At 49.8% G+C, this 24522-nt stretch overlaps 1 protein-coding gene and 1 long non-coding RNA gene across 2 annotated transcripts in view; one reads left to right on the forward strand and one right to left on the reverse strand.

Moving 5' to 3' along the window:
• Positions 1-24522, reverse strand: part of LOC138645810 (oocyte zinc finger protein XlCOF6-like) — an 86621-nt gene that overhangs the window by 31207 nt on the left and 30892 nt on the right. The gene's annotated exons all lie outside the window — the stretch shown is intronic.
• Positions 17843-23067, forward strand: LOC138645118 (uncharacterized). Its single transcript, XR_011314709.1, has 2 exons — positions 17843-17999; positions 21887-23067. It is a non-coding gene; the product is annotated as an uncharacterized lncRNA (long non-coding RNA).

Genomic DNA, 24522 nt, shown 5'->3' on the forward strand with positions numbered 1-24522 from the left:
CTCGCTCTGTTCAGAAAGTCGGGCCTCACTTTGCTAAATCTATTTCATCTCTACGTTTGTCTTTTCATCTCAACTCACAGTCATTATATGTGGGGGGCTGCCTTTTCCTTTGGGGTATTTCTCTGAGGCAAGGTAGGCTTATTTTCTATCTTCAGGCTAGCTAGTTTCTCAGGCTGTGCCGAGTTGCATAGGGAGCGTTAGGCGCAATCCACGGCTGCCTCTAGTGTGGTTGGAGAGGATTAGGGATTGCGGTCAGCAGAGTTCCCACGTCTCAGAGCTCGTTCTATGTTTTTGGGTTATTGTCATGTCACTGTATGTGCTCGGACTTCTATGTCCATTGTGGTACTGAATTACCTAATCATAACAATTCCCTATGCTTCGCCTTACTGACGCTTTTTCTTCAATGTGGTCAAAACATATGAAGGAGAGACTAGTCACTGAGTGAACTTTCTCGAAGATCACTTACCAGTGGTTGCCCACACCCAGAGGGATACCGAAGCACGAGGGGGATCTTTCTTGGCTGATACTCCAGACCCCTGTCTGGAGGAGCTTTTGCGGCCAGATCCATCACTCCTTCTCTCGTGTTCCTTCTCCTTAGGCTTCTGGGATGCTTCATCCAACAGCAAAACCTGCTGTTCTTGGTCAGACTCCATTTTCAGCAATCTGGAGCCAGAAGCAGGGAACATGCAGCTGGAGCGCTCTTATATAGCCCCTCCTTCGGCCAGTACACCTTGCTCAGCGTCTGTCCGGATCTTCCACTCCCACTCACAGCTGCAGGGAATCACCCAAGGCCCTGAGGAATAGCGGCGTGCGATCTCCGGCGGGCGCCGCCATCTTGGAGCCCCCGCGCATGCGAAGGAGCCCCACGACCCGGAAGTCGTCGCCGGCTCCGCCTCCCAACGTCACCACAGCTCACAGCGCTTCCTGTCAGCGCTGCACGCCTCGTGGAACGCTGGGGCTAGCCAGCTGTACTCCGGCCGGCTCCACCTAGACGCTGCCGCCCCACCAGAGCACCACAGCATTCAAGGGAGGGAGGACCCGCATATACTTACCGCACGCTGGCTCCGGAGACAGGACACCCCCTGGCGACTGCTCCATGCTGATCCAGTCACAGCCGTGCATCCCCGCCGGGACCACCGTGACCGCTTCAGGTACCCCGTACCGGCCGAGGTAGGAGACCCCCTCGCTATTTGAATCGGCCGGCCGGCCTGGAATTCCTATAGGAAAACCTTCTGTAGGATCCAGTCCCTTTAGGAACAGGAAATCAACTGATGCATGGGAGAGGTGCCGCCCTTTTTGTATCTGTAGGTTTCCTGTTCATAATGGGCGGATCCCCTCTCTCGTAGTGCTGTCATGGGAGTCCGAATAAAAAAATTTTCTGCTGTAGCCAATGACAGGTCGACTTGGCCTTGTGTTTTGGATCTTTGTCATGTTGGAATGTCAAAGTACATCCCGTACGCAGCTTCCGGGCTGATGATTGCAAATTTGCCTCCAGTATTTGCTGACAACTTGCTGCATTTATCTTTTCTTCAACTTTAACCAAGTTTCCTGTGCCTTTGAAGCTCACACATCCCCAAAACATCAGCAATCCACCTCCGTGCTTTATAGTAGGAACGTTGTTCCTTTCATCATAGGCCTTGTTGACCTCTCTCCAAATGTAACGTTTATGGTTGTGGCCAAAAAGTTCAATTTTGGTCTCATCACTCCAAATTACCTTGTTCCAGAAGTTTTGAGGCTTGTCTCTGTGCTCTTTTGTGTATTATAGGCGAGATACTTTGTGGCATTTGCGCAGTAATGGCTTTCTTCTGGCGACTCAACCATGCTGCCCATATTTCTATAAGTGCCTCCTTATTGTGCATCTTGAAACAGCCATACTGCTAGTTTTCAGTGTCCTGTATTTCAGCTGATGTTATTTGTGGGTTTCTATTTGCATACTTTATTTTAAGCATCATTTTTATAGATTTTTTTAACATAAAATTGGATAGAATAACATAGCATAGGATAGGATATAGCATCAGCAATGACACTGTAAATTACCAAAAGTACGTATACAAATCTTACTTGTCAGAGAACAGGTCCACACAACTTTTTAAAATAGTATATAGATACATAGATAGATCTCCATCAATGCCTTGTAACCCTATTATCAATACTACCGGGCTCCATTAAGTCCCAAACACAGGACATACTCCGAATCTGCCTCACGGTGGCTAGAGCTGTCATCCCAAGACATTGGAAGACACCCCATTGTCCTTTACTGACTGAATGGTTTGAAGAAATGGGTCGGATTTACGCTGGTTTCACATTTGCGGTTTATCAAGTTCAAAATCCAGATGCTGGTTGAGATTTTTTCCCAGGCCGGAAGGTATTGAGATAATCTCCCTCCCACCCCGGGGGAGGTGTCACTTAGGGGTCTTTTTATCTCTTGGGGAATTAGCGAAAAGGAACCCCCTATTCTCTCCTTTTTCTATCATCCCATCTGTTCTGTTCCCTTGGGGGACGTCTCCGAAAAAAATTCCTATTCCGAAAGGGCCGCTTAATTGGTGTGGCCAGGTTAGGGAACCCTTTTTTCTTATCTCCTGCCTTTTGTAAAATGTCATCCAGGGTCTCCCCAAACAAAAATTTTCCCTCACATGGAATTGAGCAAAGTTTTTGTTTAGTCTGTAGGTCGCCTGGCCATCTTTTTATCCATAGCGTCCTACGAGCTGCATTAGATAAAGCTGCTGATTTAGAAGTGAGTTTAATAGAGTTGGCTGACGAGTCCGCCAAAAAAGCTGCCGCCCCCTCTAATCATGGGAATCGATTCTATCACTTTATTTCTGGATACACCATCTCTTAGTTGTTTCTCCAAGTTATCTACCCAAATCATTAGAGATCTAGAAGTACATTCGGCTGCAATTGCAGGCCTTAAACATCCCCCTGCCGCTTCCCAGGCCCCTTTAAGGAAGGTATCGGCTCTTTTGTCAAGGGGATTTTTCAGAGTTCCCATGTCCTCAAAGGATAACGCAAATTTTTTTGAGGCCTTAGCTAAAGCTACGTCAAGTTTAGGGGCTTTGTCCCATGAAGTAGAAGCCTCTTCCTCGAAGGGATATTTCCTTTTAAGGGAGGGTACAGATGAGTTTTTTCCTTCTGGCTTTTCCCACTCCTTTTTAATAAATGCTTGAACATTTTCGTTAAGTGGAAAGACTCTGCACTTTTTCTGACCTAATCCTCCAAACATGATGTCCTGTACCTTTTTGTCAGGATGGGGATCCAGGACCCCCATGGTCGATCTTACAGCCTTCACAAGGGGATCGACTTCATCTAAAGGGAAGCAGTGGCGACCTCCGCTCTCAGAATCCGAGGAGGAGGAGGAGGAACCCTGCCTATCTGAATCTCCATCTTCAGAACTAGAGGAATTGGAGTGGGAATAGGGTACAGGTGTTTTCTCTTTAACCCTTTCCCCTTTAAGGGATTTAAACGCTGTCTCTACCTCTGATTTGATTACAGATCGTAACTCAGAGGCGAAATTAGGGGTTTCCTCACAAAGGACTTGTCCTATACAGGAATCACACAAATTCTTATCCCAGGTTTGCGACAAGGGTTTTCTGCCCAGGGGACAGGACTTGTGCTTAGTTTTCTCCGTTCTTTTTTTCGCCTAAAAATAAACGGAGAAGAGGGGACCCCAATTATTTGGTGAACTTTCACGAAGATCACTCACCCATCTTGCGCAGCCACAGGTACCGGTTCTGGAGGAGGTATAGGATCCTGTATGAGATCCGTAGGCGGTGGTGTCGGCTGGTTAGCCATACTGGAGCCTTTACTCTGCGGTGTGGAATGGCTGCTGGAGCGAGTACTGCGGGTGCCGGCAGAAGATCGCTTTCTTTCCGCATCCGGCTTGTGCTGGTGATGACGCTGCTGCTGCAGCTGTAACTGCTGTGGCGGCTGGAGCTACTGATCGCTGTCCTCCATTATTAGGACTGCATGCAGCAAGGAGATACTTCCATGTGACCTTTTAATAGAAATTTGGCGCCAATCCACCCCCTCCTCCAGGGCTGCATCATCGGAAAGCGCTGATCCACATGCATTCATCTGCGCACGCGTGTGCTGCCTGGGACCCGGAAGTAGAGATGTACTAGTTCCGGGGCGGCGGCCATCTTGGTGCACCTCGCACACCATGCGCATGCGCCCGGCCCCGAATCAGGAAGTGCTTGAATGCAGAAGACAGGCATACCGGGTCTCCGAAGCACCTACCCCAATCCGGGGAGGCGGCCGCGCTTCCCTCCGAGCACTCTGCAGACCCCTCGGTCTCAGCAGTGGCGGCGTCGGACACCGCACCAGCCGTGACAGGGGCCTCCCCGCCGTCATAGCTCGACTGGCCGGCTCCAGATCTTCAAGGTACCAATCCTAGAGGGATCCCTGTCAGGGACAGGAAACCAAACTGACGCAGGAGAGAGGTACGCCCTTTCATCCTATAGGTTTCCTGTCCCTGAAGGGCGGATCCCCTCTCTCTGGTAGTGCTGTCATGGGCGACTGAGAAATATAACATCGCCATTTAAATTTAATCCATACAGGAATCCAGGTCTCACGTTAAGAAAGCCTTATTAAGGCTATGTGCACACGTTCAGGATTTCTTGCAGAAATTTCCTGAGCAAAATCGGACATTTTCTGCAAGAAATCCGCATGCGTTTGACTCGTCTTTTTCTGGCGCTTCCCAATGCATTAAATAGCGGGGGAAAACGTGGAAAATCCGCAAAATTAATGCACATGCTGCATTTTTTACCACGCTGCGCTTTCTTCGCGGAAAAAAAACGCATCATGTGCACAAAAATTGCGGAATGCATTCTAAATGATGGGATAAATAATGAATGCGTTTTTTATGTGTTTTCATAGCGCAAAATCCGCAACGTGTGCACACAGCCTAAAAGACAAATACTTTCATGGATATACATTAAAACGTGCAAAGTGAGAATATTTTTTGTATAACTTTTTTAAAAAAAATTATCAATCAAAATGCGGCAAAATAACCACTACAATATCCCTCTAAGGCTAGAGTCACACAGAACGTATTAAAAAAAAAAAAAAAAAAATCAGTCCGTTTCTCATTGCCGAGAGCTGCACGAGCGTAATGCAAGTGTCACATGTTTTCCATGGGAGTACAATCTGATTTTTCACACCTAACATCAGATTTACATCAGAATGCAGTGCGATTGCTTTCTGATTGCAATGCGATTTTAACATGTGATTTACATAGAGAATTTCTCTGTCATTTACACATACCGTATATACTCGAGTTTAAGCCGAGAATTTCAGCCCATTTTTTTTTAGCCTGAAATTGCCCCTCTCGGCTTATACTCGAGTCATTCCCAGGGGTCGGCAGGGTGAGGGAGCGGCAGCTGTCTAATAATACTCAACTGCTTCTGGCGCGGTCCCTGCACGTCCCTGGTTCTCCGGCGCGGGCAGCTTATTCCTGTATGGAGCGGTCATGACAGTAATGAATATGGACCCGACTCCACTCCCATAGGGGTGGAGCCGCATATTCATTACTGTAATGAGCAGTACCATGTGACCGCTCAATACAGGAAGAAGCTGTCAGCGCCGGAGAAGCAGGGATGTGCAGGGACCGCACCAGGAGCAGGCGAGTATAACGGGGGCATATTCACCTGTCCCACGTTCCATCGTCGGCGCCGCTCCGTCATCCGCGTCCTCTGCCTGAACTTCAGTGCAGAGGATGCAGAAGACACAGCGGCGCCGACGGTGGAACGGGGGACAGATTAATATAGCAAGTGCCGGGGGCCTGAGCGATGAGAGGTGAGCATGTGATTTTTTATTTTATATCGCAGCAACAGCATATGGGGCAAATATCTCTATGGACCATCTAATGGGGCCATGTGCAGTGTTATATGGGGCAAATATTTCTATGGAGCATCTTATGGGGCCATGTGCAGCATTATATGGGGGCAAATATTTCTATGGAACATCTTATGGGGCCATGTGCAGCATTATATGGGGCAAATGTCTGTATGGAGCATCTTATGGGGCCATAATCAGCATTTGTGCATAATTGTATGGGGCAAATGTCTCTATGGAGCATATTATGGGGTCATAATCAACATTTGTGCAGCATTATATGGGGTATATTCTAATATGGAGCATCCTATGGGGCCCATCATGAACTGTATGGAGCATTATATGGGGCTCCTGGTTCAATATGGATATTCAAAAACACTTAACCTACTGATGTCTCAATTAACTTTACCTTTATTAGTATCTACTTTTATTTTTTAAATTAACCGGTAGCTGCTGCATTTTCCACCCTAGGCTTATACTGGAGTCATTAAGTTTTCCCAGTTTTTTAAGGCAAAATTAGGGGAGTCAGCTTATACTCGAGTATATACAGTAGTTTTAAAAGGAAATAATCTTCAAAACACACACATTATATATATATATATATATATATATATATATATATATATATATATATATATATATATATATATATATATATATATATATATATATATATATATATATATATATATATACATACACACACACATAGCAGCAGGAATCGGCGCCTGCGCAGTCCGCGCTTTCCGGCGCCATTTTCTTGAAGACACACTCCGGCTCCTCTGCCTGTGACTGGTAAGTCAGAGGGCGGCGCCGGCGCGCATTAAGCGCGTCATCGCGCCCTCTGAACTGTCACAGCAGAGGAGCCGGGAGACGGAGCCGCACGCAGCGCTGGAACGGGGAAAGGTGAATATACTTACCCTCCTGTGCGGTCCCTGACTCTCCGGTGGAGATCGCGGTATGCGTTCAGTGCTTACGCATACCGCGATCTCCTGGGAGCGTCACTCTGTGGGGGCCAGACTGCGCCGGCGCTTGCGCCTGCGCAGTCTATAAAGGCTTCGGACAGAGTGACGCTCCCAGCGTTATATTATAGATATAGATATATATATATATATATATATATATATATATATATATATATATATATATATATATATATATATATATATATATATATATATATATATATATATATATATATACACATACACATATATACACATACACAGTCATATGAAAAAGTTTGGGCACCCCTATTAATCATAAGCTTAATGTTTTGTAAAAATGGTTTATTTTGCAACAGCTATTTCAGTTTCATATATCTAATAACTGTTGGACACAGTAATGTTTCTGCCTTGAAATGAGGTTTATTCTACTAACAGAAAATGTGCAATCTGCATTTAAACACAATTTGACAGGTGCATAAGTATGGGCTCCCTTATCATTTTCTTGTTTTAAATACTCCTACCTACTTTTTACTGACTTACTAAGGCTACGTTCACATTTGCGTTGTGCGCCGCTGCGTCGGCGACGCAACGCACAACGCAAATAAAAACGCACCAAAACGCACGCAAAAACGCTGCGTTTTGCGACGCATGCGTCGTTTTTTGCCGAAATTTTGACGCAAAAAAAAATGCAACTTGTTGCGTTTTCTTTGCCCGACGCTTGCGGCAAAAAAAAACGCATGCGTCGCACAATGCAGCACAACGCATGTCCATGCGTCCCCCATGTTAAATATAGGGACGCATGCGTCGCCGCTGCGTCGGGAAACGCTAATGTGAACGTAGCCTTAAGCACTTTTTTTGGTTTTGAGTTTTGAACTTCATAGCTAGGTGTATGCAATCATGAGAAAAGCTACTTAAAGTGTCCACTTGCAAGTTGTTCTCCTGTTTGAATCTCCTCTGAAGAGTGGCATCATGGGCTCCTCAAAACAACTGTCAAATGATCTGAAAACAAAGATTATTCAACATAGTTGTTCAGGGGAAGGATACAAAAAGCTTTCTCAAAGATTTAACCTGTCAATTTCCACTGTGAGGAACATAGTAAGGAAATGGAAGAACACAGGTACAGTTCTTGTTAAGGCCAGAAGTGGCAGGCCAAGAAAAACATCAGAAAGGCAGAGAAGAAGAATGGTGAGATCAGTCAAGGACAATCCTCAGACCACCTCCAAAGAGCTGCAGCATCAACTTGCTGCAGATGTCACTGTGCATCGGTCAACTATACAACGCACTGTGTTTTTTTGCCGCCATGTATAACGCCTTTTTGTATTACCAAACAACTCAATCTTGGTTTCATGAGTCCACAGGACCTTCTTCCAAAAAGAAATTGGCTTCTCCAAATGTGCTTTTGCATACCTCAGCCGACTGTTTGTGGCGTGCTTGCAGAAACTGCTTCTTTCGCATCACTCTCCCATACAGCTTCTCCTTGTGCAAAGTGCGTTGTATAGTTGACCGATGCACAGTGACACCATCTGCAGCAAGTTGATGCTGCAGCTCTTTGGAGGTGGTCTGAGGATTGTCCTAGACTGATCTCACCATTATTCTTCTCTGCCTTTCTGATGTTTTTCTTGGCCTGCCACTTCTGGCCTTAACAAGAACTGTACCTGTGTTCTTCCATTTCCTTACTATGTTCCTCACAGTGGAAATTGACAGGTTAAATCTTTGAGAAAGCTTTTTGTATCCTTCCCCTGAACAACTATGTTGAATAATCTTTGTTTTCAGATCATTTGACAGTTGTTTTGAGGAGCCCATGATGCCACTCTTCAGAGGAGGTTCAAACAGGAGACCAACTTGCAAGTGGCCACTTTAAGTAGCTTTTCTCATGATTGCATACACCTGGCTATGAAGTTCAAAGCTCAATGAGGTTAGAAAACCAAAAAAAGTGCTTTAGTAAGTCAGTAAAAAGTAGGTAGGAGTATTTAAAACAAGAAAAAGATAAGGGAGCCCATACTTATGCACCTGTCAAATTTTGTTTGAATGCAGATTGCATATTTTCTGTTAGTCCAATAAACCTCATTTCAAGGCAGAAACATTACTGTGTCCAACAGTTATTAGATATATGAAACTGAAATAGCTGTTGCAAAAAAAACATTTTGATAAAACATTAAGCTTAAGATTAATAGGGGTGCCCAAACGTTTTCATATGATTGAATATATATATGTATATATATACATATATATATATACATATATATATATATATATATATATATATATATATATATATATATATATATATATATATATATATATATAGCGTACAGTAAAGTCACAGTGTGGCAGGTTAGAATAGAAAAGATATATACACTTAGAATGGGTAGATATAAAGATGTCACTGATGCGCAAGCTGACTTCAGAAAGGTGAAGCTAGTTCATTGGCTATGAACTCGCACGACCTTTCTGATGGCACCGAGAAGAACTTTCTCACACTTGCGGTGCCATCAGACAGGGAATAGGAGTTCACAGGGAGACACTGAGCACACGTTCAGACTAGCGTTGTGCTAGAGTGCGTCGGGTTAGCGTCGGGCGACGCAGCGGCGACGCACGCGTCATGCGCCCCTATGTTTAACATGGGGGACGCATGCGTTTTTGTTTGTTGCGTTTTGCGACGCATGCGTCTTTTTTGCCGCAAGCGTCAGACCAAGAAAACGCAACAAGTTGCATTTTTCTTGCGTCCGATTTTCGGCAAAAAACGACGCACGCGTCGCAAAACGCAGCGTTTTTGCGTGCGTCGCGTCACCGAGGCGCACAACGCTAGTCTGAACGTAGCCTAATGGGGTGTCTTATAGACACCTCTCCATTACTAACCTCGGGGCTTCATGTCTCCTGACAATACAAAGGTGAAATCAACCCCCCAACTATCACCCCACTTGCCACCGCTACAGGGCAAGTGGGAAGAGCGAGGCTAAGTGCCAGAATTGGCAAATCTTAGAGATGCACCTTCACTGGGCCGGCTGAGAGCTGACGCTTTTAGTCTGGGGGCCTAGTATCCATAGTCTCTTCCTAGGATATTAATATCAGCACGCAGCTGTCTGTTATTAATTATAAGGGGACCCAACTTTTTTTTTTTTTTGGGGGGGGGGGGGGCACATTTTAAAAGTCATTAAAGGTTAAAAGTATAGAGCTGTGAGCTGATATTAATAGCCTGGAAAGATCCATGGGTATTACCCCCTTCCCAGGCTATAAACATCAGCTCGCAGCCGTCTGCTTTCCCTCTGCTGGTTAAGAAAATTACACGGGAGCCCACGCCATTTTTTTCAGAGAAATAATCTTTTATTAAACACATGTGCAGTAAGCTGCACACACTGTACTAATTGTATATGTCACTAACATCTATATATCTATTCTATGTGTATATACTGTATGTATAATCCATCTAAGAGATGCCTCAGTCCGATACGGGCAGCACTGATTTTCCAATGTCAGAGCACTAGGGACACGCATCCAGCTGTCTTTTTGCTCCAAAATTTCCAATAACAACAGATGTTATGAGAAAAGTTGCGCCCCAATTTTTGATGAATATTTACTAAAGCAGATGTCAGGAGTGAGGACGGGTCCTTTTTAACCCCTTAATCCCATATGACGTAATATCCCGTCAAGGTGACCTGGGACTTAATTCCGAGTGACGGGATAGTACGTCATATGCGATCGGCCGCGCTCACGGGGGAGCGCTGCCGAGTGTCAGCTGACTATCACAGCTGACATCCGGCACTATGTGCCAGGAGCAGTCATGCACCGCTCCCGGCACATTAACCCCCGGCACACTGCGGTCAAACATGATCGCAGTGTTCCGGCGGTACAGAGAAGCATCGCGCAGGGAGGGGGCTCCCTGCGTGCTTCCCTGAGACGATCGGTACAAGGCGATGTACTCACCTCGTACCGAGCGTCTCCTCCCTGCAGGCCCCGGATCCAAAATGGCCGTAGGGCTACTTCCGGGTCCTGCAGGGACTACTTCCGGGTCCAGAGCAGGCGCTGGTAAGCGAGGAGCACTCTCTGTCAGATCGCTGATCTGACACAGTGCTCTGCAAAGTGTCAGATCAGCTATCTGTCACCATACAGTGATGTCCCCCCTGGGACAAAGTAAAAAAAAAAAAAAAAAAAAATTCCTAAATAAAGAGAAAAAAAAAATATTGTTCCCATAAAAACATTTCTTTATCTAAATAATAAAAAAAAATAAAAGTACACATATTTAGTATCGCCGCGTCCGTAACGACCCGACCTATAAAACTGTCCCACTAGTTAACCCCTTCAGTGAACACCGTAAAAAAAAAAAAAAAAAGGCAAAAAACAACGCTTTATTATCATACCAACGAACAAAAAGTGGAATAACACGCGATCAAAAAGACGGATATAAATAACCATGGTACCTCTGAAAACGTCATCTTATCCCACAAAAAGCGAGCCGCCATACAGCATCATCAGCAAAAAATAAAAAAAAGTTATACTCCTCAGAATAAAGCGATGCAAAATTGCCGTATATACTCGAGTATAAGCCGACCCGAGTATAAGCCGACCCCCCTAATTTTGCCACAAAAAACTGGGAAAACTTATTGACTCGAGTATAAGCCTAGGGTGGAAATGCAGTGTTTATACTGGCCCCATAGATGCCCCAATACAGTGCTCTGCAGTGTTTATACTGGCCCCATAGATGCCCCAATACAGTGCTCTGCAGTGTTTATACTGGCCCCATAGATGCCCCAATACAGTGCTCTGCAGTGTTTATAGTGGCCCCATAGATGCCCCAATACAGTGCTCTGCACTGTTTATATTGGCCCCATAGATGCCCCAATACAGTGCTCTGCACTGTTTATATTGGCCCCATAGATGCCCCAATACAGTGCTCTGCAGTGTTTATACTGGCCCCATAGATGCCCCAATACAGTGCTCTGCAGTGTTTATACTGGCCCCATAGATGCCCCAATACAGTGCTCTGCAGTGTTTATACTGGCCCCATAGATGCCCCAATACAGTGCTCTGCAGTGTTTATATTGGCCCCATAGATGCCCCAATACAGTGCTCTGCAGTGTTCATAGTGACCCCATAGATGCCCCAATACAGTGCTCTGCAGTGTTCATAGTGGCCCCATAGATGCCCCAATACAGTGCTCTGCAGTGTTCATAGTGGCCCATAGATGCCCCACATTAATCTGTGCGATGGCCGCTGCTGCTGCAATAAAAAAAAAAAAAAGCCATACTCACCTCGCTACTTGCAGCTCCCAGCGTCTGGTCCCGGCGTCTGTCTGCACTGACTGATCAGGCAGAGGGCGCCGCGCACACTAGTGCGTCATCGCGCCCTCTGACCTGAACAGTCAGAGCGCAGATAGACGCCGGGAAGATGGATCGGCGGCTGGAACGAGGACAGGTGAATATAACATACTCACCTAGTCCTGGCGATCCTCGCGCTGTCCCCTCCTGTCTTCCGCGCTGCAGCTTCTTTCTCTGTCAGCGGTCACCGGCACCGCTGACAGAGAAATGAATACGCGGCTCCGCCCCTATGGGAGGTGGAGCCGCTTATTCATATCTCTAATGAGCGGTCCCACGTGACCGCTGAAGAGAGGAAGAAGCTGCAGCGCGGAAGCCCGTGGGACGGCAGGGACAGCGCGAGGATCGCTGGGACTAGGTAAGTATACCCCAGCGCCCTCAGCCCCTCACCCGCCGACCCTGCCACTACCGTGACTCGAGTATAAGCCGAGGGGGGCACTTTCAGCCCAAAAATTTGGGCTGAAAATCTCGGCTTATACTCGAGTATATACGGTAATTATTTTTACTATAAAATAGTTTTTATCGTATAAAAGCGCCAAAACATAAAAAAAAATCAAATGAGGTATCGCTGTAATGGTACTGACCCGAAGAGTAAAACTGCTTTATCCATTTTACCAAACGTGGAACGGTATGAACACCCCCCCCCCCCCCCCAAAAAAAAAAGAAATTAATTAATAGTTGGTCATTGGTCATTCTGCCTCACAAAAAAAGTAAAAAGCGATCAAAAAATGTCATGCCCAAAAATGGTACCAATAAAAACGTCAAGTCGTCCCGCAAAAAATAAAAGACCTCACACGACTATGTGGACCAAAATATGGAAAAATTATAGGTCTCAAAATGTGGGAAAGCAAAAAATATTTTTTGCAATGAAAAGCGTCTTTTAGTGTGTGACGGCTGCCAGTTATAAAAATCTGCTGAAAAACCCACTATAAAAGTAAATCAAACCCCCGTTCATCACCCCCTTAGTTAGGGAAAAACAAAACAATTAATTTTTTTTTAAATTTATTTCCATTTCCCGGCTGGGGCTACAGTTAGGGCTGGGGTTTGGATTACATTTTCGGTTGGGATTAGGGTTAGGGGTGTCAGGGTTAGGGGTGTGGTTAGGGTTATGGTTGGGATTAGGGGTGTGTTTGGATTAGGGTTTCAGTTAGAATTGGGGGTTTCCACTGTTTAGGCACATCAGGGGCTCTCAAACGCGACATGGCGTCCGATCTCAATTCCAGCCAATTCTGCATTGAAAAAGAAACAGTGCTCCTTCCCTTCCGAGCTCTCCCGTGCGCCCAAACATGGGTTTACCCCAACATATGGGGTACCAGAATACTCAGGACAAATTGGACAACTATTGGGGTCCAATTTCTCTTGTTACCCTTGGGAAAATAAAAATTTGGGGGCTAAAAAAACATTTTTGAGGGAAAAAAAAAATTTTTATTTTCACGGCTCTGCGTTATAAACTATAGTGAAACACTTGGGGGTTCAAAGTTCTCACAACACATCTAGATAAGTTCCTTGGGGGGGTCTAGTTTCCAATATGGGGTCACTTGTGGGGGATTTCTACCGTTTAGGTGCATCAGGGGCTCTGCAAATGCAACGTGACGCCTGCAGACCAATCCATCTAAGTCTGCATTCCAAATGGCGCTCCTTCCCTTCCGAGCTCTGCCATGCACCCAAACGGTGGTTTCCCCCACATATGGGGTATCAGCGTACTCAGGACAAATTGGGGTCCAATTTCTCCTGTAACCCTTGGGAAAATACAAAACTGGGGACTAAAAAATAATTTTTCACGGCTCTGCGTTATAAACTGTAGTGAAACACTTGGGGGTTCAAAGCTGTCAAAACACATCTAGATAAGTTCCTTAGGGGGTCTACTTTCCAAAATGGTGTCACTTGTGGGGGGTTTCAATGTTTAGGCACATCATGGGCTCTCCAAACGTGACATGGTGTCCCATCTCAATTCCTGTCAATTTTGCATTGAAAAGTCAAACGGCGCTCCTTCCCTTCAGAGCTCTGCCATGCGCCCAAACAATGGTTTACCCCCACATATAGGGTATCGGCGTACTCAGGGCAAATGGCACAACAACTTTTCAGGTCCAATTTCTTCTCTTATCCTTGGGAAAATAAAAAATTGGGGGCGAAATGATCATATTTGTGAAAAAATATGATTTTTTTTATTTTGACGGCTCTGCATTATAAACTTCTGTGAAGCACTTGGTGGGTCAAAGTGCTCACCACACATCTAGATAAGTTCCTTATGGGGTCTACTTTCCAAAATGGTGTCACTTGTGGGGGGTTTCAATGTTTAGGCACATCAGGGGCTCTGCAAACGCAACATGGCGTCCCATCTCAATTCCAGTCAATTTTGCACTGAAAAGTCAAACTGTGCTCCTTCCCTTCCGAGCTCTGCCATGCACCCAAACAGTGGTTTACCCCCACATATGGGGTATCGGTGTACTCGGGAGAAATTGCACAACAACTTTTGGGGTCCATTTTCTCCTGCTACCCTTGGTAAAATAAAACAAATTGGAGCTGAAGTAAATTTTTTGTGAAAAAAAGTTAAATGTTCATTTTTTTTTTTTTTAAACATTCCAAAAATTCCTGTAAAACACCTGAAGGGTTAATAAACTTCTTGAATGTGGTTTTGAGCACCTTGAGGGGTGCAGTTTTTAGAATGGTGTCACACTTGGGTATTTTCTATCATATAGACCCCTCAAAATGACTTCAAATGTGATGTGGTCCGTAAAAAATATTGGTGTTGTAAAAATGAGAAATTGCTGGTCAACTTTTAACCCTTATAACTCCCTAACAAAAAAAAACTTTGGTTCCAAAATTGTGCTGATGTAAAGTAGACATGTGGGAAATGTTACTTATTAAGTATTTTGTGTGACATATCTCTGTGATTTAAGGACATAAAAATTCAAAGTGGGAAAATTGCCAAATTTTCGCCAAATTTCCGAGTTATAACCTCATAAAGGGACAGTGGTCAGAATTGTGAAAACTGGCCCGGTCATTAACGTGCAAACCACCCTTGGGGCTTAAGGGGTTAAAGGCGGCATTTTGTACTACGGGGTGATGGAAAATCTGCACCCCCTGTAAATTGTGCCTCTATCCAGGCAATGATTCTAGCATCACTTGTGGGACCCCCAAGCAGGATCAGGGTGGGGGGACAGGAGCTCCATCCCCATTCTACCCTCTGGGTTCAGGGACTGTTTTATATTCAGCTTTTTGTCATATAGATTTAGTCACCATCAGTATCTGGTATGGGGGTCTGACTGCAGGATTGGGGGGCACTGCCCAGTCTGACACTGGGGTTATGTGGCCACTCTCCATTATATGGGTATAGAACAGCCCAGCTACAGCCTGCAGTGAAGGAATTGTTACAGCCCCTTCAATTAAAGGACATGTAAGAGGCCTGCAACCAGTCATCACAAGTGCATTGTGGGATTTGTAGTCCCACAGCCCTAGAACACTACAGACACCAGAATCAGTAATAAACAGCAATGATCAGCTGAAGTATGTGCTGAGCTCAGCAGGCACCAGTGGCGTAACTACCGCGGTCGCAGCGGTCGCCAGTGCGACCGGGCCCGGCAGGTCAGGGGCCCGGGCCCGGCAGGCAGGCTCGGACTGGCAGTGCCTCCCCCCGCTCCAGGGCCCCCCCGCCGCCGCTGCCTTGAATACTCACCCTGCTCCAGCGATGGTCTCGGCGTCTGCACTGCAGCTCGTTCCTGCTTGAGCGGTCACGTGACACCGCTCATTAAGATCATGAATATGCGCATATTCATGATCTTAATGAACGGTGTCACATGACCGCTCAAGCAGGAAGAAGGTGCTGCGCCGGCGCCTGGAGTCGGGGCAGAGCGCGAGGGATGTCGGCACGGCCGTGCAGTGGGAAGACAGGTGAGTATGAGGGCCGGGGGATGAAGGAGGACATAAGCCGGCGCGCCGAGCAGGAGCGGAGAGATAAGCCATGCATACAGGGGGGAATATGAGCCATGCATACAGGGGGGAATATGAGCCATGCATACAGGGGCGGAATATGAGCCATGCATACAGGGGGAGATATGAGTCATGCATGCAGGAGGGGTAATATGAGCTATGTATATGGGATAGGAGGGAGATGAGCCATGCATACAGGAGGGGGGTCATTATACAGTATTGAGCATCATGTGTGGCCGTTATACAGTATGGAGCATCATTTGTGGTCATTATACAGTATGGAGAACTGTGTGGCCGTTATACACTATGGAGCACTATGTGTGGGTGGTCATTATACAGTATGGAGCACTGTCTGGCCATTATACAGTATGGAGCAATGTGTGGCCATTATACACTATGGAGCATCATGTGTGGCCATTATACACTATGGAGCATCATGTGTGGCCATTAGGGTTGAGCGACCTTCACTTTTATAGGATCGGGTCGGGTTTCACGAAACCCGACTTTTGGAAAAGTCGGGTCGAGTGAAATCGGCCGATCCTATAAAAAAGTCGGGGTCGGGGTCGGCCGAAACTCGAAACCCAATGCAGTGCATTGGGTTTCCATGGTTCCCAGGGTCTGAAGGAGCGGAAACTCTCCTTCAGGCCCTGGGATCCATATTTAAGTGTAAAATATAGAATTAAAATAAAAAATATCCTTATACTTACCCTCTGACGCGCCCTGGTACTAACCGGGAACCTTCCTTCCTTAGAATCAGCCTTCCAGGACCTTCGGTGACGTCGCGGGTGACGTCGCGGCTTGTGATTGGCCGCGCGGCCGCCCATGTGACCGCTCGCGCGGCCAATCACAAGCCGCGACGTCACCGAAGGTCCGGGAAGGGCTGATTCTTAGGAAGGAAGGCTGTCGGAAGGAAACAGGGCGCTTCCGAGGGTGAGTCTATTCCTATTAGGTATATACTCACCCTCGGAAGCGCCCTGCTTCCTTCCGACAGCCTTCCTTCCTAAGAATCAGCCCTTCCAGGACCTTCAGTGACGTCGCGGGTGACGTCGCGGCTTGTGATTGGCCGCGCGAGCGGTCACATGGGCGGCCGCGCGGCCAATCACAAGCCGCGATGTCACCGCGACGTCACGGCAAGGTCCTAGAAGCGCGGATTCGAAGGAGGAAGGCTGCCGGTTAGTACCAGGGCGCGTCAGAGGGTAAGTATTGCAATATTTTTTATTTTAATTCTATATTTTACACTTTAATCTGAATTCCGATACCAATTCCCGATATCTTAAACATATCGGGAATCGGGATCGGAATTCCGATTCCAGATTCAAAAGATCGCCGACTTCATGGCCGACCCCCCACTGGGGTCGGGTCGGGTTTCATGAAACCCGACCTTGCCAAAAGTCGGCGACTTTTGAACAATTTCGACCCGTTTCGCTCAACCCTAGTGGCCATTATACACTATGGAGCATCATGTGTGGCCATTATACAGTATTGAGCATCATGTGTGGCCATTATTCTATGGGGGTTACATTGAGTTGTATGGCAGGGCTGCAGGGGGGGGGCCCCATTTGGAAGTTCGCACCGGGACCCCTAACTTTGTAGTTACGCCACTGGCAGGCACGTTACCACAGCAACCACCACTACAAGTCCCAGCATACTCACCAGATGAACCTAATCAGCAGCTCAAAGGCTCCGGGAAACACCAGATGATCACTGGCCGTGGCCCAGCGCCGGGCGAAGAGCTGCAGCCCCGGCTTGGTGATGGCTGCTGGCCCGCTTCACACAGGACGGAGAAAGAGCTCTGCCGGCAGCGAACTGCTCCTTTCCCGCAGATCGTATCGGTAAATGCTAGAGTGTATGGGCTCCTTCCAGGTGTGACGTCATTTCCGGGGGCGTGTCCTATCGGGAGGGGGCGTGTTTTCAGTCACATCATGAAGGCGGCAAAGCAAAGCAGCAGGATTATAGCTTGTGGACGCCATGGCACATGGAGGTTAGTGGTTTCAGGGTGAAAAAATGCTACTTGCTGCTCGCTATTGGGGGGAGGCTCTGTGGTGGGCGACCTGCTTGTCTGTGTGGGGGGCACCGCTGCTGCTGTGGGGGACCCCTGTGGTGGGCTTTGTGGGGGGGGCACCGCTGCTGCTGTGGGGGACCCCTGTGGTGGGCTTTGTGGGGGGGGCACCGCTGCTGCTGTGGGGGACCCCCGTGGTGGGCTTTGTGGGGGGGGCACCGCTGCTGCTGTGGGGGACCCCCATGGTGGGCTTTCTGGGGGGAGCACCGCTGCTGTTGTGGGGGACCCCTGTGGTGGGCTTTGTGGGGGGGGCACCGCTGCTGCTGTGGGGGACCCCCGTGGTGGGCTTTGTGGGGGGGGGGCACCGCTGCTGCTGGCTGTTGTGGGGGACCCCCGTGGTGGTGGGGGGCACCGCTGCTGCTGTGGGGGACCCCCGTGGTGGTGGGGGCACCGCTGCTGCTGTGGGGGACCCCCGTGCTGGGCTTTGTGGGGGGGCACCGCTGCTGCTGTGGGGGACCCCCGTGGTGGGGGGGCACCGCTGCTGTGGGGGACCCCCGTGGTGGGCTTTGTGGGGGGGGCACCGCTGCTGCTGTGGGGGACCCCCGTGGTGAGCTTTGTGGGGGGGGGGGGCACCGCTGCTGCCGGCTGTTGTGGGGGGGGCACCGCTGCTGCTGTGGGGGACCCCCGTGGTGGGGGGGCACCGCTGCTGCTGTGGGGGACCCCCGTGGTGGGCTTTTTTGGGGGACCGCACTGCTGCTGCCGGCTGTTGTGGGGGACCCCCGTGGTGGGGGGGGGCACCGCTGCTGCTGTGGGGGACCCCCGTGGTGGGCTTTGTGGGGGGGCACCGCTGCTGCTGTGGGGGACCCCCGTGGTGGGCTTTGTGGGGGGGGACACCTCTGCTGCTGTGGGGGACCCCTGTGGTGGGTTTTGTGGGGGGGCACCGCTGCTGCTGTGGGGGACCCCCGTGGTGGGCTTTGTGGGGGGGGCACCGCTGCTGCTGTGGGGGACCCCGTGGTGGGCTTTGTGGGGGGGGGCCACCTCTGCTGCTGTGGGGGGCCCCCGTGGTGGGTTTTGTGGGGGGGGCACCGCTGCTGCTGTGGGGGACCCCCGTGGTGGGCTTTGTTGGGGGGCACCGCTGCTGCTGTGGGGGACCCCCGTGGTGGGCTTTGTGGGGGGGCACCGCTGCTGCTGTGGGGGACCCCCGTGGTGGGCTTTGTGGGGGGGCACCGCTGCTGCTGTGGGGGACCCCTGTGGTGGGCTTTGTGGGGGGGGGCACCGCTGCTGCTGTGGGGGACCCCCGTGGTGGGCTTTGTGGGGGGGGGCACCGCTGCTGCTGTGGGGGACCCCCGTGGTGGGCTTTGTGGGGGGGCACCGCTGCTGCTGTGGGGGACCCCCGTGGTGGGCTTTGTGGGGGGCCACCGCTGCTGCTGTCGGGGACCCCTGTGGTGGGGGGGCACCGCTGCTGCTGTGGGGAATCCCCGTGGTGGGCTTTGTGGGGGGGGCACCGCTGCTGCTTTGGGGGACCCCTGTGGTGGGCTTTGTGGGGGGGGGCACCGCTGCTGCCGGCCGGCTGTTGTGGGGGGCCACCTCTGCTGCTGTGGGGGACCCCCGTGGTGGGCTTTGTGGGGGGGGGGCACCGCTGCTGCTGTGAGGGACCCCCGTGGTGGGCTTTGTGGGGGGGCACCGCTGCTGCTGTGGGGGACCCCCGTGGTGGGCTTTGTGGGGGGGCACCGCTGCTGCTGTGGGGGACCCCCGTGGTGGGCTTTGTGGGGGGGCACCGCTGCTGCTGTCGGGAACCCCTGTGGTGGGGGGGCACCGCTGCTGCTGTGGGGAACCCCCGTGGTGGGCTTTGTGGGGGGGCACCGCTGCTGCTGTGGGGGACCCCCGTGGTGGGCTTTGTGGGGGGGGCACCGCTGCTGCTGTGGGGGACCCCTGTGGTGGGCTTTGTGGGGGGGGCACCGCTGCTGCCGGCTGTTGCGGGGGACCCCCGTGGTGGGGGGGGGCACCGCTGCTGCTGTGGGGGACCTCTGTGGTAGGCTTTGTGGGGGGACACCGTTGCTGCTGTGGTGGGCTTTGTGGGGGGGCACCGCTGCTGTTGTGGGGGATCCCCGTGGTGGGCTCTTGGGGGGGCACCGCTGCTGCTGGCTGTTGTGGGGGACCCCCGTCGTGGGCTTTTTGGGGGGGCACCGCTGCTGCTGGATGTTGTGGGGGACCCCTGTGGTGGGATGTTGTGGGGGGACCCCTGTGGTGAGATTTGGGGGGGCACCTACTGCTGCTGGCTGTTGTGGGGGGCACCTGCTGCTGCTGGCTATTGTGGTGGGACCCCTGTGGTGGGATTTTGGGGGGCACCTGCTGCTGCTGACTATTGTGGGGGACCCCTGTGGTTGGATTTTGGGGGGCACCTGCTGGCTGTTGGGGGGGACCCCTGTGGTGGGGTTTGGAGGTGACCTGCTTACGGGGTGGACCCCTTTTAGTGGGGGACCCCTGTTGTGGGATTTGAGGGCTATCTGCTTGTGGGATGTGGGGGGAGACCTGCTGCAGGCTATTGGGGGACCCCTGTGGTGGGACGTGGGGAGGCGACCTGCCTGTGGTGGGACGTGGGGAGGCGACCTGCCTGTGGTGGGACGTGGGGAGGCGACCTGCCTGTGGTGGGACGTGGGGAGGCGACCTGCCTGTGGTGGGACGTGGGGAGGCGACCTGCCTGTGGTGGGACGTGGGGAGGCGACCTGCCTGTGGTGGGACGTGGGGAGGCGACCTGCCTGTGGTGGGACGTGGGGAGGCGACCTGCCTGTGGTGGGACGTGGGGAGGCGACCTGCCTGTGGTGGGACGTGGGGAGGCGACCTGCCTGTGGTGGGACGTGGGGAGGCGACCTGCCTGTGGTGGGACGTGGGGAGGCGACCTGCCTGTGGTGGGACGTGGGGAGGCGATCTGCCTGTGGTGGGACGTGGGGAGGCGACCTGCCTGTGGTGGGACGTGGGGAGGCGACCTGCCGCTTACGGAGGGATCCCCTTTATTGGGGGGCGACCTGCTTATGGGTTGGGTTTGGGGGGCTGATGAGGGCTTAGGCTGGGTGGAGTGGACGTCCGATAAGAGTTTAGGCTGGGTGGAGTGGACGTCCGATAAGAGTTTAGGCTGGGTCGGGGGTGGACGTCCGATAAGAGTTTAGGCTGGGTCGGGGGTGGACGTCCGATAAGAGTTTAGGCTGGGTCGGGGGTGGACGTCCGATGGGGGGTTTGTGCTGGGTGGGGTGTCCGCGTCTGATGGGGGTGTGTGCTGGATGGGGGTGTGTGCTGGATGGGGGGGTCCACGTCTTGTGGGGGTTTGGCCGTCCGGTGGGGGTTTATTATTGGGTGGGCGTGGTGTACGATGGGAGTAATGCTTGGAGGAGGGGTGGACGTCCGATGGGGGTTTATGCTGGGGGGTTAAGCTGGGGTGGCATCCGATTGGGGGGGGTGTCTGATGGGATTTATGGTTGGGGGCAGGGGGCGTCATATGGGGATTTACGCTTGTGGGAGGGAATGTCTGGTGGGCTTTGGGTTTATCCTGTGGGGTCCGCTGGATAATGTGAGGTGGAGGTTTCTGACTGGGGGAGCGAGGTTATGCTGTGTGGCCTTCTGGTTGATGTGGGGGAGCTAATGCTTCATTGGGGTACACAAAAAAAAAAAAATGGGTGTATGCTGCTTATGCTATGCAAAAAAAAATTTTAGGTATTTCCTGTAGAGGAGGGTACACCACCAACTAGTACAAAGCTAATCCGTTTTAACTTAATATCAGTAGGAGGAAGACATGGGTCTTGACCGCCCAGCCCAGTTTAGGCCTTAGGTTTTGAGAGTTTTTTTTATTAACGATTTTTCTTTTTTCATCCCAGATATGGCTTTTGAGGGCGACAGTGGAATTGTCACTCTAATCTCCCACCTAGAATTGTCACTACCATATCATCTGTGGTCTACGAGGCAAGGCCCTAACACATCAAGAGTGTTTGGGGTTCCCCGGAGGACCGTTCATGCCACGAATCGCCCTACCCTCTCGCCTCTCTGCGTCCAGGTTATTCCATGCCCATCTTAATCATCGCTCTGCGAAAAAGGATTTGTGATCTTAAGGACTGGTATATCCTACGAGGCAGTAAGGGGGCTACTTTAAAAAAAAAAAAAAAAACACAGGACAAATATGTCCTAGTTTTCCCCTGAGCAATGTGGATGTCTCCTGAGGAAACCTTCCTATTCATGCAGCCTCCACGTTTTCCAGAGGCTCCTGTGACCTTGCTCTTAAAATATCCAGGCTTTGGTCTAGGCCTTCTCTGGTGGCTGGTCCACACCGCCAGCGCCCTGAACAATCATGCACGCCAACTTTCTAGTGCGTCCTACTCTGCGCCTATCAGTTTAAGAGTACTTCGCTTCTGCAACAGAGGACTAAAGTCTGCCTCCCAAGAGATCTGTTCAAATTTGGTTGTTTTGGAAATGTTCTGTCCAAAAAAAAAAAAACGACGGGACAACTCTCTGACCCGCCAGGAAAAGACGAGACCTTCCTTTAGGCCAGCTCCCTCCTGGCATCCATGAACCCACCAGCACTGGTCTGCTAGGCCTGGATCTAGCAGACTCTCTTCGACATGATGGGGCATTCCCACCTTGGATGTTTCTCAGGATCGGCTGCCGTGTCCTTCACAATTCAAGGCCGGCATTATGATCTCTGGTCCGGGACACCAAAACCTCAGACACCGGAGGCAGGCCTGAGGGGGGGGGGGCTTCAGAGCCGCATACCCTACCGATAGTCCTGCCCGCATGCACCAACAGCATATTACATTTTTACAATACTTTAGAAATGCATAAAATGAAACAAGCAAAGGCATAAAATGAAACAAGGAAAGGCATAAAGTTTTTCTATGCAAAAAAAGGCAGTTTTATAAAATTAGAAATATTTCTATATCTAATGTTAACATGATATTTATCCAGTATTTCTATAAGTAAAAGTCTGAGATTTCTGTGAGAAATGGTAATTGTTTACCTCTAAAACCAGTTCTGAATGTAAATAAAAGATTGCTCTGATTAAGTCTCCACATTGTATTTGTCTTTCATTTCATGCGTAGGGCAGGACAAGCCCATGATGTATCTGTGTAAAGCTAGGTTCACATTGCGTTAATGGGTTAATGCTAACGGACTGCGTTGCACGGCGAAAATGTCGAAATTAACGCCGTGCAACAGGTCCGTTAGCGCACCCATTGACAGCAATGTTACTTTTAGCTGAAGCACATCACTAGCGCATGCCATTTTCGGCACGTGCTAGAGATGTGCCGTTCTTTTGTGACGGACCTCGGACGCTGCTTGCAGCGTCCGAGGCCCGTTCCTCGCTACCGCAGATCGGGTATCTGCGCTAGCGGGGAGGGTGAACGCCGACCCTCTAGAAACATTGCGTTAGCACAATCCGCTAGCGCTATGCGCTTAACGGATTGCACTAACGCAATGTGAACTTAGCGTAAGACGTAAGGTGCTATAATAACAGCCTTGGGCTGGTTTCACACCAGCATTCGGCAGGGCTGCGGATGGCAGCCTTCTTCCTCCGTTAAGCCCCGCCCAATGCCGCACCTCTTCCTTCAGTTTCGCCTACGTCTGCATGCGTCCTGCATCTGCATGCGTCCTGCATACCCTATCTTTAACATTGGGTACGCAGGCCAAGCGGATGCCTCTGCATGCGTTGTTTTAACGCTGCGCCGACCGCAACAAAATGCAACATGTTGCGTTCGACGCAGTTCAGCGCATCGTCAAAACGACACGTGCCTGTATACCAAATGTTAAAGATAGGGGATGCATGCAGACGTAGGCGGAGCTGAAAGAAGAGGTGTAGCAGTGGGTGGGGCTTAACAGAGGAAGAAGGCTGCCGAACGCTGGTGTGAAACCAGTCTTAGGCTGCCATCACACTAGCAGTATTTGGTCAGTATTTTACATCAGTATTTGTAAGCCAAAACCAGGTGTGGAACAATTAGAGAAAAAGTATAATGGAAAAATATGCACCACTTCTGTATTTATCACCCACTCCTGGTTTTGGTTTACAAATACTGATGTAAAATACTGACCAAATACTGCTAGTGTGATGGCAGCCTTAGACAGGTAAACCACTTTTGAAACAATGTTCACTTGTACAAGCATTTAACCCCTCAGTGACGGGGCCAATTTTTTAAAATCTGACCAGTGTAACTTTATGTAGTAATAACTCTGGAATGCTTCAACATATTCCATTGATTTTGAGGTTGTTGTTTTTCCTGACATATTGGACTTTATGATAATGGTAAACTTGGGCTAATGATAAACGTGGGTTAATATGTTTTGCTTTATTTTGTAAAAATATCAGAAACTTTAAAAAATAGAAATTTTCAAATTTTGAATGATTTTCCCTTTAAGGCCGGAGTCACACTAGAGAGGAATACGGACGAGTGCTATGCGAGAAAAAAAAAAATTGCATAGCACTCGGACCAATGTTAATCTGTTGGGCAGCTCCCATCACTTTTTTTTT

This window comes from Ranitomeya imitator, chromosome 7 (genome assembly GCF_032444005.1).
Source record: "Ranitomeya imitator isolate aRanImi1 chromosome 7, aRanImi1.pri, whole genome shotgun sequence".
NCBI lineage: Eukaryota > Metazoa > Chordata > Amphibia > Anura > Dendrobatidae > Ranitomeya > Ranitomeya imitator.